Below are 17,111 nucleotides of genomic sequence, written 5' to 3' on the forward strand. Positions count from 1 at the left end.
TAATATTCATGTCAGTGCTTCACTGTATTACACAGTGTGTGTGTGTGTGTGTGTGTGTGTGTGTGTGTGTGTGTGTAGAAGAGACTGGCCCAGGTCCTTGTTCTTTGACACAAGTGCTTTTATAGAGAGGGACACACCCCCACATCCCTGCCAGCCTTAACTTATAACATTTTTTATACTAATTATGAGAACCAGAGGTCTTAAGCAGCATGGGTGAGAGCTGATGAGATCCTTTGGAAATTGAACCAGAACAAATCCACAAGGAAGCCACATTCCATCTCCCTGTTGGTAGTACTCTCAATTCTCCCTGAGAATAGTTACCCAAAGGATGTTCATAGCTTCAGTATCTGCAGCCCCTTATTTTGTCCCAGAATTGCACATCCCCTTATCCCTGGAAGAACAGCTGTGTGAGTCCTCCTTACTAGACAATCTCAAGTCAGAAGGCTAATGGGCAGAAGTTTCTATCCTGAATATGAAGTATTTCACACCTGAAAACACTCCATCATCAGGTGATTCTGAGCACAGAGCTCACATGGGATACACCAGCATAGGGCATGTGAGATTAAGGTACCAGGTGGATAGGGTGAGTGTAGTGGTCTCTCCTGTTCTTCCTTTCTCCCTCCTTTTCCCACTTCCTATCCAGACCTCAGTTCTAGCAAGGAGAATCCGACTGCTTTCCTGGTTCTCCCAAATGCCTGTTAGCCAGGGAGTAGGATCATTAACTGCTGAGATATAAAAGAGCAGGTTGTCCATAAACATGGAAAAGTGAGAAATACTCCAGAACCTCACCACTAGGAAGACATTTGGACACCTAGAAAGATTCCTCTCCCATTGAAAAAGGGTCCAGAAAGCCGGAGTGCTGAAATACATGGCCAGAAATACCATGGCCAAATACATGAAATAAATGGTCTGCCCCTCAGCACCATAGTCACTCTGACATAGATGTTCCTCGGGATCACTTAGCTGATGAATCACTCATCTTAGGTCTCTCTGCTTCCAGATTGTTCAGCACAGGTCAGTAACAAGGTATGATTGCCTAGGGAATCTCCTTTCACAATCAAGCACAGCCCACATCTGTAGTTTCTCTAAGACTCTAAGCCCAGGAGCCTATCACTAAGGACAAGGAACAAAATAAATAAATAAAAAACAAATAACAATAAAAATCTTTGAACAAGGAGTTCAAGATATTGCAAGCCCTGGTTAAATTAAAAACAGTGGACAGCACAGCAGAAGGCAGAAAGGCAAAGAGGACAGAGTCCTGGATCATGAAGACCACAGTGAAAAAGCCATTCCACTCCTTTCTAAAATAACTTGTTCTGACATGAATGATCAGGTGGAGTGACCACACCCCTGTGATGGGCTCTCAGGACTGGCCAGATGATGCTGTCTGGCCAGATGATGTCTCTGGACAGCCTTTGGTTCAGAGATGCACACAGTTCCCAGTCAAGATGATCACAAATTCTTAGATGCTTGCTTGAGCCACTTCTAATTGTTCCCTTCAATGGGAATTGAGGACAATAGATGCCCTCTGGTATCATCTATTTCAGTCATGGTTAATACTGAATGAGGAACCACCAGGGAGATAAAAAAAAAACTAAGGTAACAGTGTATGAGAATGTTAGAGTGATAATGTCATTGCCAAAACTCATCAAGCTAACCATACCTTAAATACAACCAATACTTTATTGTTGATGGCTTCTTTAAGCCAGTTTTGACCTGGATCTTTGACTTTATATTTAGCATAATATTGACTGGGGTGTCTATTTATGAATCTCAGATAATGTGAACTGACAGAGAAAAGATGGAAAGTGAGTAGAAGTATTAAATCTTGGAGAAATTAATTTGTGCTGTTATTTTTATTTCAGGCAAGTTACTTAACCATCCTGAGCTTCACTTATAATTTAGCAGATGGAAAAAACCTTGGAACTCCAGTTGTAGACAGAGCTTCCTAGAGAACATGGCAAGAAACAGAAGAGATGCAGTTTCTACTACATTGGGCAGCCTGGAGAGGAAGGGAGGACCCACATTGTGCAGTGGGAGATTCATCATCCTGGGAGCACAAATCACCTTTCTTCCTGGCTTGTGAGATGAGATCAGCCACACTCTTGCTCATGACATTGTTGACATAAAAGGGGCAGTAGGTCTGGCTGGCGAAAGTGATGGCACGGAACACAGCCTCAGCTTCCAGCTACAAAAACAAGTCCCAGCAGTCAGTAAAGCAGAGCCCCTCACCCTTTCTAGATCCTGCCTCTACAACAGGTGGTGATAAGGTACTTTGGTGAGGCTAGGAACAAGCCAGGAAGATCTGAAATTACACAGCCTGAATCTGCTTCTGGAATTCATCTACCCTGTTCCATTCCTGGACTTCCCTGTGTGTCTGTCCCTCATCAAAGAAGGAGAATAGCCTAGTGCTGTGTCTAGGGCAGTATCTGTCATTGTACCTTTCTCCTCTCCTATAGTTAGCATAAAGGCTGATCCACCCCAACCCTCAAAAGACTCTACTTCCCAATCTCAGGGCAGAGTCTCTGGGAAAGCACAATCCTGTCAACCCCAGCTGAAGGCCATCTGAAAGGCAAGGATATCAAGACATTTCCTGCAGCTATGGGGTCAGCAAAGGGTAATTTCTATGTAGGATTTCTTATTATGGTAATTCCCAAGCTTCACAGCAGCACAGCCACTGTTTTTATTACTGATCTCATTTAGCCTACTCCAACTTTAGAGTTCATGCTTTCAAATATGCCAGCTAAGCCAGCAGCACTTAAACCACGAGGAATACGGATTAGCTGATTAAACAAGTGAGATGTGGGAGAGCCCAGGCTCCCTTGGGTGACTGAGAGTGAATCCTCGTTCTCTTACATACAAGCCAGGTAACCTCAGGTAGACCTCACAGCCTTTCAGTGCTGCTGCTTTCCTGCCTAAATGGGAGAACCAGAGTCCTGACATCTGGAGCCATTGTAAGGTTAAAACAACCAATCCCTTTGAGACATTAGTGCCTGGAACACTGGCTGTTGGAGTGACTATTGGTCACAGTTTCTGAGCAATGAGAAGTCTACTCTTGCTCAAATCCTGAGCCAGACCAGCTCAGCCTGAAGAAGAGAGAGAGACACTCAATGGCAATTCCTCATTGAATCAGCTGACATTCCTTTTCATATGAATAAGACTTTCTGGGTTAGCTTGCATAGAAGAATACTTGAAAAACAAATATGCCTCAAATGGTTTACAGATGTCTAGTGGCAGCATAATGCAAACCAGTCACACCATGGTGACTGTGGTTCAGTTGACTTGAGGAACTGGTATGCTCCAGAGGACTTTGGGGTACAGGTAAAGCCCTTTAGGCACCCAGATACTGCACACTGGAGAATATGTTCAGCACCTGTTGCTATGCTTTCTGAGCAGCATCATTTGAGATATCATCTGGACTTGGGGGCTTTGAACTGAAAAAGCATAGGCTTTTCTGATACTCACTCCCCCTTCATACCTTTGCTGACCACTTCAGCAGCCCCATGACCTTAGACCTGGCCCCTTTGATCCTGCTCCTTCCAGCACCAAAGGGTTTTCTGCACTTCAACAACATGACTATCTTTAGAAGGTTACATCACATTTCAATTTTACTCAAAAGAGCTTCTGGAGCTGGAGAGATTTACAGGTAAGTGGCCTTCTTACTAAAAGGGAGAAGGGACTGGGAAAGGTTGAGGTGGTGGGGGTGGAACAAGGTTGAAAAACAATCCAAGGAACAAAAATAGGCTTTGCTGTGAAATCCCCTGGCTGTGTCTAAAGGAATCTGTTTAGCCAGCCTATCCCTCCAGAGACCAGCATTTCCAGTTTCACAAACAGTGTTGACCACTGTGGCCAGCTAACACTACATAAGTGATTTTTCAGTCCTTCAAACATGATCAGCCCATGAGTGACCTCTAACTTTTAGATTCTTTACCCATGCAATGCCAGTACCTTGAGTGGGAGGACCATGAATAATATCTGAGATAACACCTGGAGTTAGCACTGTCAGGAATACATCTCTCTTACAAAGTCCCTGGAATCATTAGGGAACATTTTTTTTCCAGGAATGTGGTGTGTAACTGGAATGTTCAACATTAATTTACAGATAGTATCAACTGGAAGCATCTACTAAGCTGGCCACATTCTACTTCTCCATCTGTATGCACCTGATACAAGTGTATCATTTGGCTTACAAAAATGTATAGCTCCATTGTAATAGGAAACTTTCCCTATACCCATGTTACATTTTAATTCTTGAAAGCTGTAGAAGAGATAAGGGAAGAACTAAAAGTTTATGTTCTCCTTCTTTAGTGGAATTTGCCATACAGGATTAGCTTAATTGACAAAGGGGGCAGTTAGGGGTGGGGGGTTGAGATCATGCAAGGTGGCAGTTCAGAACAAAGCTGCTTTCAGATAGGTGGGCAATTAATTCCAAGCTCTGAGCCCTGTGCCAGCAACAGTTGCTGACATAAGAGACAAGAATCAATAGGCATATTGAGACTGAAAAGTCCTCCTTCCCACATTGTCAGTGTTTTAAAAGACTCATTGCAATATGAAAAAAAGTGCATAGAATTTCTCTAGAATTTGGCATGATTAGCAAAGACTGAGACACACAGAACACCTACTGCAGCCTGAGTGTAAAGCAACCGAATGTCAGAGATGAATATCTTTGTTCTACCTTCTAGCCAGAAGAGGTATCTGTGAGAAGTCTCCCAACAATGATAGATTGAATCATAGATTCTATCACATTCTTCCAGCCTCACTTGTGCCTAAACTATGTGTGGATATAGCTCAGGCAGGGCCAAACAGAAACATTCCAACTGTAAAGTGAGTGACACCCTAGGACTGTGACAACAAGTCTCCCAGAAAACACTGTTGAAAACAACACTCACTGCCATCTTGATTTTTTGCTGCATGCCCTTCCCTCCAACACCCAACAAAACTCACCTCTTCCAGTCTGCTCAAAAAGTGGCCTTCTGGGCCAGTTATCCCCATTTCCAGCATCCGTGCCTGCTCCTAAAATAAGAGAAACAAAGTGGAGAAATTTCTTAGATGACTGCGGCGAACATTTAGGAAAATAATATCTGTATGCTCTGGGCTAAAATGCATTCAAGGGGGAAAAGAATAAAATTTATATGTTGGGCAAATATTTATCTCCCCAATTGGAGCAATACAGTCGAATCTTTAAATTTTTCACTGGTTTCTTTTTACTATTATTATTAAAAGGCAGATCATTTGATAAGAGTGTCCATGTTTCATCTACATTACCAGTAAAATGTCACTTCTTCTTCACCTATTTCAGACACTGCTCCCTGGGTAGATCGCCTTGCCTGACTTGCTGGCAGGTTCAATCTTTCCTTTATTTCTATTCAATGAAAGGTTTTGTGCATCTGCTCCATACTGTGCTCTGATTTAAGTACTTGAATTAAGGCCATGGAGCTTAAGGTTTAGGGCCAGATCCCCCAGCCTCTGGTCACCTGCCTTCTCTATCAAACTCATCTGGGCTCTGTTAGTTCAGGTGCAGACTTCCAACCCTATTCTGGTCTAACCAGATGCTACAGGTTCAAAATTGACAACTCAGATTTTATTATCAGCCTTGCCTCTGGGTTTGTCTATTTTAAATACATGAATAAGATGAATGATTCAGAATTCAAGCACAAATAAAAATCATGCCTCCAGATACTATTACCTGAGTTACTTTGTTGCTAAAATCCTATTTACAGTATAGGTATGACAGAAAAAACTTCTTCTTCTCATGGCTGATTCCTACTATTTTTATCCCAATGAACAAGGTTTATAGAGAAGGAGATGGCTGCTGAACATAGATAGGGGTGGCAGAAGCCCTCGGCTGCTGTTGTCTGCAGTTATACCCTGAAATTATTAAGGCTATCTCCTATCTCAGCCTTGTGCCCTGGGAGAGCCTGGAAAAGCAAGAGAGTTGACAGATGAAACAAGCCTGTCTCAGCTGGTAACTACAAAGCATAGAATTAGTATTAAAAGGATTCTTAAGCCTCTTTTTTTGTGTTGTTAGTAATTCAAATTCAGGGGGATGCTGAGGGAAGTTCCTATATGTGGTGATTAACCTTGATGGTCAGTCTGTTGAGATCCAGGTATCACCTCACAAATCACAGAACACTGATCTTGGTCAGATAGGATTAGTTTATTGAACATTGCCCCAAAACTGATTGGTCAGGGCCTCAGGTCAGACTGGGCAACTGTGACCTTGAGTCAATATCCTATAGGACTCTTTAAGCCTGAAATCTAAAAAGATCTGTGTCAAATTATTCCACCAATCAGGATTTAGAGATAGGGAATTTCCTGAGGAACAAGCCTTTATTTTACATTTATCCTGCTTGCTTGGGGTATTCATCTGAAGCTGGGGACTTGACTTGTCTAGCATTCATGTCATAACAGGATGGACCTTGTCTAAACTTCATGTCTCAACATGCCAACCAGGATGTCTGTTACCCACATACATGTCTCTTTCTGTCAAATGACGTATCAGTTCCCAGAGACATCTTCAGAATTTAAACTATATTTGACCCCTACTCAAAAGTCTTATTCTAAATAGGTTTAGGTGTCTCTCTTATGTTGTGGTCCATCCCAGGGGCAGCTTGTAAAGGCAAATACCATAAAAGTTCATTCACAGGTGCAGGATGTGTGGCTTTGTGGTTGGTTCAGGTCCAAGCTTATTGTGGCTAACACTACAAAGCGATTCTAACTGACTTCTGATGTGATTGGCTTCCAAGAACACCAAAGCACAGAACATCCTAGTGATGGCAATAACAACATGTGAGAAAGTTTCCTTATGGCATTAATGATAGCACAAAATGGCAAGCTAGACAGGTAACAGTTACCTCTGCCCTAACAGTCTACCCACAATTGATTGAATTTGTGATCACCTAGGAGACTAGATTGGTTGAGGCATACTTCTGGGTGTGTCTAGGGATTAACTGAGGCTGGGCCAAATTGTTCCAGACAAATAAATCAATCAACAGAAAGCCAAGGGCTCAGCACTTGGGAGGCAGAGGCAGGCAGATATCTGAGTTCAAGGCTGTTCTGGTATGTAGATCTAGTTCCAGGACAGCTAGAGCCACACAGAGAAACCCTGTCTTAGAAAAACAAACCAACCAAACAAATGAACCATTCTCATTGAATGAATTCGAGACATATTTTCTGCCAGGCTCCAGTGAGAGTCCTCCCTTACAAGGCACATAAAAGTTAAAGTTTATAATTAAACATCTTCTGCCTTGTATAAACCATCTTCTGGTCACATGTGTTACCCAGATGAAGCCAGTTAATCAAGGTCAAGGTCACTCTTAACACACTGCTCCCATGAGTACATCATAAAAATAATGATGTCACTCTTCTGGTCACAGCACAGCTGTGGCTTATTCCAATGAGGAAATGACCCTTGCTTTGTTTTTGCTTGGAACATAGTAAATACAGAGTAAATATGTTTTTAAATTTTGTTTATTTTAATTCAAATATGATTACATTACTTCTTCCTTCCAAACCCTCCCATATACCCATCTCTCACTCTCTCTCAGACCTGTTAGCCTGATTTTTAAAATTATAACTGTTACTTATATGTAACAGCAAAAACATATAAGCAACCTGTGGAGTCTTTTTGGAGGGGCTTGTATGCACATAATTTCAGTGATAACTAATTTGTATTAGATAACTAGTCACTGACTCATCCTGGGAAAGGCTAATTCTCATTTGTTTTCAATAGTGATTTGTGGCCTGTAATTCTTTGCCTAGGGGTGAGGCCCCATGAGATTTTGTTCTTCTAGATTATCATATTAATTAGGGTTCTTGCCTGGGTTCTGCTTTGATAGCTATAAGGTGGTGTTAACATGGGTGAAGTTTCCCAGTTGTTTCTGGGAGACACAGGCTCACAGCTGACTTCCTAGTCCTGTGGTTCTTACAAGCTTTCTGATTCCTCTAATGGTCCTTGAGGGTTAGAGGAGCTCTGTTGTAGGTGTATCCACTGAGGCAGAACCTCTCTGTGTTTGACCCAGTTTAATTTTCCATGATTGTCTCTGTCCACTGCAAAGGGAAGCTTCTATAATGAGGAGTGGGAGATACATTTCTCAGTGGGTTTAAGGACATTTCTCAGTGTGTCATTTAAGAAAGGTCAGCCTAGCTTGGCAACTTGAAAATTGTCCTTGTTTGTACCCAAAGGATATTTCATTTTGCTTTTTTTGCAGAAGCAGAGCAGGAAAACTCTGAGCGGAGCAGCTGCCTTCATTTAGATGACATGATATAATCTTCAGCTCAAGATTAATCTAATAAATACACACTAGAAACACATCCAAATGGGAAAATGCCCCAATTCTTCTTCCTTATGGAGAACAGATCTTTCCAAAATCAGAAAGAGGTGGAATGAAGTGGAAGCCATGGAGCATCTGCACTGAGGAGCCACAGAGGGGACAATTCTCCAACCAAGCAATGACACTACAGGCCCTATAGTATCTACAGGCCTGAAATACAAGGAGGAGGTTGGATTCCAATGCAACAGAGGAAGAGCTGGGGCCACTGGCCGCAGGGCTGAACACATGGAAAGAGGGGTGGGTTTACAGTTCTATCACCCATGGGTTCATCAGGCAAACAGGGTGATTTACCTCGATGTGAAAAGATTTGATTAAATTTGGGGGTGGGAGAGACATGGAATGAAAGCATATCACTGCACTAATTGGCTTTCTTGGTCATAAGACAGAGGGATTTGCATACTTAGCTCAACTCCTCCACTCTCAAGATACTGCTGAGTTTTCATCTTAACCATTCTGACTGGTGTGAGGTGGAATCTCAGGGTTGTTCTGATGATTAAGGATGTTGAACATTTTTCAGGTGCTTCTCAGCCATTCGGTATTCCTCAGGTGAGAATTCTTTGTTTAGCTCTGAGCACCATTTTTATTGGGGTTATTTGATTTTCTGGAGTCAACCTTCTTGAGTTCTTTATATATATTGGATATTAGTCCCTTATCTGATTTAGGATAGGTAAAGATCCTTTCCCAATCTGTTGGTGATCTTTTTGTCTTATTGACGGTGTCTTTTGCCTTGCAGAAGCTTTGCAATTTTGTGAGGTCCCATTTGTAGATTCTGGATCTTACAGCACAAGCCTTTGCTGTTCTACTCAGGAATTTTTCCACTGAACCCATATCTTTGAGGGTTTTCCCTATGTTCTCCTCAATAAGTTTCAGTGTTTCTGGTTTTATGTGGAGTTCCTTAACCAATTAGATTTGTCCTTAGTAAAAGAAGATAGGAATGGATCAATTTGCATTCTTCTACATGATAAGGGCCAGTTGTGCCAGCACCATTTGTTGAAGATGCTGTCTTTTTTCCACTGGATGGTTTTTGCTCCCTTGTCAAAGATCAAGTGACCATAGGTGTGTGGGTTCATTTCTGGGTCTTCAATTCTATTCCATTGGTCTACTTGTCTGTCACTATACCAGTACCATGCAGTTTTTATCACAATTGCTCTATAGTACAGCTTTAGGTCAGGCATGGTGATTCCACCAGAGGTTCTTTTATCCTTGAGAAGAGTTTTTGCTATCCTAGGATTTTTGTTATTCCAGACCAATATGCTGATTGCCCTTTCTAATTCATTTAAGAATTGAATTGGAGTTTTGTTGGGGATTGCATTGAATCTGTAGATTGCTTTTGGCAAGATAGCCATTTTTACTATATTGATCCTGCCAATCCATGAGTATGGGAGTTCTTTCCATCTTCTGAGATCTTCTTTAATTTCTTTCTTCAGAGACTTGAAGTTCTTATCATACAGATCTTTCACTTCCTTAGTTAGAGTCATGCCAAGGTATTTTATTTTATTTGTGACTATTGAGAAGGGTGTTGTTTCCCTAATTTCTTCCTCAGCCTCTTTATTCTTTGTGTACAGCAAGGCCATTGACTAGTTTGAGTTAAATTTATATCCAGCTACTTCACTGAAGCTGTTTATCAGGCTTAAGAGTTCTCTGGTGGAATTTTTAGGGTCACTTATATTACTATCATATCATCTGCAAAAAGTGATGTTTTGACTTCCTCCTTTCCAATTTGTATCCCCTTGATCTCCTCTTGTAGCCGAATTGCTCTGGTTAGGACTTCAAGTACAATGTTGAATAGGTAGTTTAGTGGGATTGCTTCCAGCTTCTCACCATTTACTTTGATGTTGGCTATTGGTTTGCTGTACATTGCTTTTATTTCTTTATTTAATTTAAATGGGCATGATGATGACATTTTAAAAGTTTGGAGGTTAGCCAGGTAGAGTGGCATACACATTTAATCCTAGCACATGGGAGACATCAGCAGGCAGATCTATCTCTGTGAGTTCAAGGGCAGTCTAAACTAGGTAGTGAAAAATGGAAGAGGTCAAACTGTGTTTTTCTAATATATCCTGGTTCCTTAGACTGTCCATTCCTCTCCTTGTTTGCTTTTGTTTTCATGATTTGCTCTACCTTTTTCTGCAGTTGTTGTTTCTGGTGTTTGTTGTTCTTTTTCACACAGACTGGGGAGGCTTTTTTTGCAGTTGTTGTTTCTGGTGTTTGTTGTTCTTTTTCACACAGACTGGGGAGGTTCAAGTGTTTATTCTACGGCTTTTTTTTTTTTTCTAAGTCAGGGTGTCCCTATGCAGCTATGTCTGGCCTTGAACTAACAACTTGTTTTTCTTTCATAATACTAAGAAATTCATTGTTGAAAGGGGTAGGCTACTCCTGGACTAGGATGGCACTCCAGGGCTTCCCCAGAAATGTTAGGCAAAGGTGTTTTGGGCACTCACAAGGGTACATTTGAGAATTTGTAGTCTCTGATTTCTCCTATACTTGGATCTTCTAGTCTTAAACCAACGGTGCACTTCAGATTCTCCCAGATACAGTTGCCTTGCAAGGCCCTTCACATCAGGGTACTGAATTACTTGAAAAACACTCTCCAATTTGCTCAGCTGCCAGGGGGTGAGACCTCTGCGGATCCGTGGTCGAGTGCGCCTAGGCTGAGGCTGAGGCTGAGGCTGTGGCTGTGGCTGAGGCTGCGGCTGTGGCTGTGGCTGTGGCTGTGGCTGGAGAACTCCAGCACCTAAGGTCTCCCATCCCTCCAATTGTAGCTGACTCAGACTTTGACAGCTCCCTTGGCTTGAGAAGTCAACATCACCCACAAGGTAGAAATTCAAGCTGTCTATGAGGTTCATATCACCTGGTTGGTCCAGGATGCCCTGATACTTGGGGTTGTCCAGGAAGTCTTGAGCACATTCATGTAAAACGCTGTTCTCTTCTGCATCTCTTACCTCTTGATCATCCTCAAGTTCCTCCTGAATCACAGGGACCTCCAAGCTGTCCATGAGGTTCATATCTCCTTGTTCGTTCAGGATATCCTGATTCTCGGGGTTGTCCACGAAGTCTAGAGCACTTTCATGGAAAACGCTGTTCCCTTCTGAATCATTTACCTCTTGTTTATCCTCAATTTCCACCTGAATCCCAGGGTCCTCCAAGCTGACCATGAGGTTCATATCACCTGGTTGGTTCAGGATGCCCTGGTATTCGGGGTTGTCCATGAAGTCTCCAGCATATTCATGGAAAATGCTGTTCTCTTCTGAATCTCTTACTGCTTGCTCATCTTCAATTTCCACCTGAATGGCAGTGTCCTCCAAGCTGTGCATGAGGTAAATATCACCTGCATGGTTAGGGATGCCCTGATACTCTTGGTTGTCCATGAAGTCTAGAGCACATTCCTGGAAAACGCTGTTCTCCTTTGAATCTCTTACTGGTTGCTCATCCTCAATTTCCACCTGAATCCCAGGGTCCTCCAAGCTGTCCATGAGGTAAATATCACCTGGTTGCTTCAGGATGCCCTGATACTCTGGTTTGTCCATGAAGTCTTGAGCACATTCCTGGAAAAAGCTGTTCTCTACTGAATCTCTTACTGGTTGCTCATCCTCAATTTCCACCTGAATCCCAGGGTCCTCCAAGTTGACCATGATGTTCATATCACCTGGTTGGTTCAGGATGCCTTGGTACTCGGGGTTGTCCATGAACTCTTGAGCATATTCATGGAAAACACTGTTCTCTTCTCCATCTCTTACTTCTTGCTCATCCTCAATTTTCACCTGAATCCCAGGGTCCTCCAAGCTATGCATGAGGTAAATATCACCTGTTTGGTTCGGAATGCCCTGATACTCGGGGTTGTCCATGAAGTCTAGAGCACATTCCTGGAAAATGCTGTTCTCCTTTGAATCTCTTACTGGTTGCTCATCCTCAATTTCCACCTGAATCCCAGGGTCCTCCAAGTTGACCATGATGTTCATATCACCTGGTTGGTTTAGGATGCCTTGGTACTCGGGGTTGTCCATGAACTCTTGAGCATATTCATGGAAAACGCTGTTCTCTTCTCCATCTCTTACTTCTTGCTCATCCTCAATTTCCACCTGAATCCCAGGGTCCTCCAAGTTGACCATGATGTTCATATCACCTGGTTGGTTCAGGATGCCTTGGTACTCGGGGTTGTCCATGAACTCTTGAGCATATTCATGGATAACGCTGTTCTCTTCTACATCTCTTACTTCTTGCTCATCCTCAATTTCCACCTGAATCCCAGGGTCCTCCAAGCTGTGCATGAGGTAAATATCACCTGCATGGTTAGGGATGCCCTGATACTCATGGTTGTCCATGAAGTCTAGAGCACATTCCTGGAAAACGCTGTTCTCCTCTGAATCTCTTACTGGTTGCTCATCCTCAATTTCCACCTGAATCCCAGGGTTCTCCAAGCTGTCCATGAGGTAATTATCACCTGGTTGGTTCAGGATGCCCTGATACTCTGGTTTGTCTATGAAGTCTTGAGCACATTCCTGGAAAAAGCTGTTCTCTACTGAATCTCTTACTGGTTGCTCATCCTCAATTTCCACTTGAATCCCAGGGTCCTCCAAGTTGACCATGATGTTCATATCACCTGGTTGGTTCAGGAAGCCTTGGTACTCGGGGTTGTCCATGAACTCTTGAGCATATTCATGGAAAACGCTGTTCTCTTCTACATCTCTTACTTCTTGCTCATCCTCAATTTCCACCTGAATCCCAGGGTCCTCCAAGCTGTCCATGAGGTTAATATCACCTGTTTGGTTCAGTATGACCTGATACTCGGAGTTGTCCATGAAGTCTAGAGCACATTCCTGGAATATGCAGTTCTTTTCTGCATCACTTACCTCTTGATAATGTTCAATTTCCACCTGAATCACAGTTTCTTCCAAGCTGTCCATGAGGTAAATATCACCTGGTTGGTTCCGGATGCCCTGATACTCCGGGTTGTACACAAAGTCTCCAGCACATTCATCGAAAACGCTGTTCTCTTCTGCATCTCTTACCTCTTGATCATCTTCAATTTCTACCTCAATCACAGGGTCCTCCATGTTGTAGAAATTTGACTTATAGTTATGGCTTGTGTGTTCCATTCCTTGAACTCTGTAGAAATAGGCTTGAGCTCACGAATAAGGAGGTGGTTAGCTTAGTCCAACAGTCAGTGTCTGTCTTACTCCGAAGACGCTGGCAATCCCAGAGTTGTTCAGTGCACAAATCTGGACAGGTTCAATCTGGCGCCGAAGGCTGAAAGGAATCCAGTTGTGCTATGTTGTGCAGTCTTCCAACTTTGTGGAACTCGCAAAGATCTTGGTCTTACTTTCCTGTGTAGGAGCTCCAACCAGCAAGACAAGGTAATTTGCCAGCAAGACTGAGGGCAAGTGGCCAAAAAGCGAAATTCCCCTTCTAGAGCAGCCTTTTATCTGGGTTGTGCCTAAAGGCTCCGCCCACATTTAGGGAGGGTCTCATGTCAGGTGGTGAGTGCAGAAAAGTAGCACACACCTTTAATCCCTGCATTCCCGAAGGTATGTGGCAAGAGGATCTCTTTTGAGTTCCATGGGGACCAGCATAGTGTATATAGAAAGTTCCAGACCAGCCAGAGCTAGTTAGTAAGATGCTGTCTCAGAAGGGGGATGGGTATGCAGTGAGGAGAAGATTAAGAGGTAAGGGAGGAGGCAAAGGGATTGGGAGGAGGGAGGTTCCAAAACAGAGAGGGAGGGGGTGGGGCTGTGCATGGATTTGCTCAGGAATTTGTTTTTGTTGATTTCAGATGCAATTAAAAGGACAACCAAGACCACAGCCACTCTCTTCTTTCTAATCCAATCAAACGTTTCTAGATGTAAACTCTTTTAGGGACAGAAGACTTACTTAACAGGTCACTTTTAGACATTCCTGTCTTCACTTCATAACTAAATAAATATCTAAGTTGAAGTTGCTGCCTCAAAATTAAAAACAAGTGCAAAATACCGTAGATAAACTATAAACATAAGCTATACATGTAGTAACAGGATTTATGATGACATTAATCTGAAGATTCCTTTTCTTTGTTTGGATGTGTTTTAGTTTTCTGAAACAGGGTCTTACTATATAGCTTTAGTTGTCTTGGAATTCACAGTACCTACCTTTCTTCTGCCTCCTTAGTGATGGGATTAAAGGTATACACTACTACCTGACATTGAAAATTAAGACTTGTTTTTGTGTTTTGTTTTGATTTTGAGACAGTCCTTTTCTGTGTAGTCCTGGATGTTCTTAAACTGGATTTTTAGGCCAGACTAGCCTCAAACTCAGAGAACCTACTGCATCTGCCCCCAGAGGGCTGGGATTGTGATTAAAGGCATTTGTCACCACTGCCTGGCTGAAGATCAATTCTTCAAGAATTGAGGCATAGTGCTTTGAGCAAAGAATAAAAAGCTTGCTATCACATCTAATTACCTTGAACATTTGATGATCCCCCTGTCTCTGCAGCCACAATGTTGGAATTAAATTCTGAGCCCAGAGCTGTAAGCTTTTTTGAGTATGGATTATGTCTTTCGCAATGTGTTTATGTTAACAGAGTCATGAACACATGGGGGTATTCAAGTCATGCCAAAGAGAGGATATGGATGGTATGTAGACCCATGCTCACACAGAATGCTCACTCCATGCAGTTACCTGGGCAATGATATCTCCATTCTCGGCATGAACTTGAGCAATGGCCCCCAGCTCCCAGGCAGGTGAAGATCTCATAGAGCTAAAACACACATGAACAGCATCATAGGCTCCTTTAGCAGCTTGACATAAAAGGCAGTTTCTAAAGCCAGGACTAAAACTGGCTTAAAACAGAGAGGAATGTAGTCCAAAAGACATTTTAGGAGGCTTTGTCTCTATAAAAAATTTGTCAGGAATTACATACAGACCAGACCAATATCTTAGAAGCATTCTCTCAGTCATCCAGATCTAATGGTGTAATTTTCCATTGATCTTAGACATGGTACCAGAATTCTTTTCAATAAGTGCTCCAACAGCTCTCAAGAGCCTGGTCAAAGCCAAAGCATGTATTCAAACTCTTACCCTGAGCCTTTCAAGACAAAATTACCCTTACTCTCCACCAAGAATTCAAGAGTTCTAATTGCTTGCATTTCCCACGATTGTTTCAGATCTATCAAAACTCATGTACATCCATGATTTTCCAGGAAAGGCAAAGTGGTACAACTATGACAGCCAAGTGGGTACAACTGGAAGGAAGCTCACCTGATTCTATAAGGCAAAGACACCCACCTTTTCACCAGGTTTGTAAGAGTTTTTGAGACAACAGCTTTCCCTTATTCAAGCATCCCTCTGCATTGATATAGGCACCCAACCCATAAACTTTTTTAAAATGAAGTATTACTACAAAGTCTTCAACATACAACCTGGCACAGTGACCTCCCACAGGTAACTACAGAGACTCATGTCCCAATGGCCAGGGTCATTAGCAACAATAGGAAATCCACTCAGACCATCCAAACCACACAGCCAAATGGGTTGTTACATCTGTGTTGGACACTTGATATAAATCCTTGTAGGCCATGTAAACCATGAAGGAGTTAATGTCTGCCAGACAAGAACACAAAAATGTCAGGAAGAAGACAATATTAATTATAACTACCACCTTCTCATGTTTATCACACACACACACACACACACACACACACACACACTTGTGCCCTGAGCACATGACCTAAGTGCCTGTCCACAAGAAGTGAAGACATTTAGAATGTTTTTATCTTATCATGCCCTTTCATATTCTGTAAAATCCATAGTTTGTAATTGGTGTCTTGATAGAATGGTGTCTCCCATTAGCATCTTTTGCTAACCCCAACTCCCAGCTTGCAGAGTTTAGAAGATCAATAATTGATATTGTTTGAGTTAGCAGATACCAAGAAGTTGCACTAACATACCAGCTGCCCATAGACACCAGAGGTCCTAGAACATGAATGTACCAACACATTGCAATCACCTGGGAGTACTTACCTTCTGGGCTTCTGTTTCCCTTGCTTGTAAATTTGGAAATAACTCCCCCCTCATAAAGAAGTAATTCACCATTAAAGGAGCTAATGCTTTAAAAGCTTTTGTCCCTGTGAGGCAAGCATATGTTCTCCATGGGATGCGAGTATTTCACTATTTGGTGACTGACTATTATATACTAGGCTGCAGGCTGCTGTGCCTAAGAGGAGCAAGAAGACAATAAAATTAACCTTAAAACTACTTCTGGGGTAGGTCTGGAGATGGGACAAGCTTCTAATTCTATTATTCGGTAGGCAGATTGCTATGCATTTTCCTTGCTATCCCTTGGTACACCCCATAAGTTTTGCCAGTAAGCTGGGCTACATAAAAAGTATCTGGCCACCCAGTAAGGCTTTGTATCAGAATAAAATAAAGGCCAAATCTCTGAAAGGCCTATATCCTCCTTAAAATCTTTTTCTAAGTGATATATGGCATGTACTTACATGATACATTATTTTCTGTCCTGGAACCTATACTTTTTAGTACAAACATACATAGCACATGGACACATGCATTCACACATACATAGGACATATGCACATTTTTTTCTGGTATACTATTTCCCCTTCATTCTCTACAATTTGTTTAAAGAATAAACCAGGTGGTAGTGGCACATGACTTTAATCCCACCACTCAGAAGGCAATGGCTGGCAATAATCTGTGAGTCCAAGGTCAGTGTGGTCTACAGAGCAAGATCCAGGACAGTCAAAGCTCCAGAGAAACCCTATCTCATAAAGAAAAAATCTAGTGTTT

At 42.3% G+C, this 17,111-nt stretch overlaps 1 pseudogene; it reads right to left on the reverse strand.

The window, feature by feature from the left end:
* LOC147000272 (dihydropyrimidinase-related protein 3-like) overlaps positions 1-17,111 on the reverse strand; it is a 35,395-nt pseudogene that overhangs the window by 17,975 nt on the left and 309 nt on the right.

The sequence above is a fragment of the Mus caroli genome, unplaced genomic scaffold (assembly GCF_978045245.1).
Source record: "Mus caroli unplaced genomic scaffold, Mus_caroli_1 scaffold_19, whole genome shotgun sequence".
Taxonomy (NCBI): domain Eukaryota; kingdom Metazoa; phylum Chordata; class Mammalia; order Rodentia; family Muridae; genus Mus; species Mus caroli.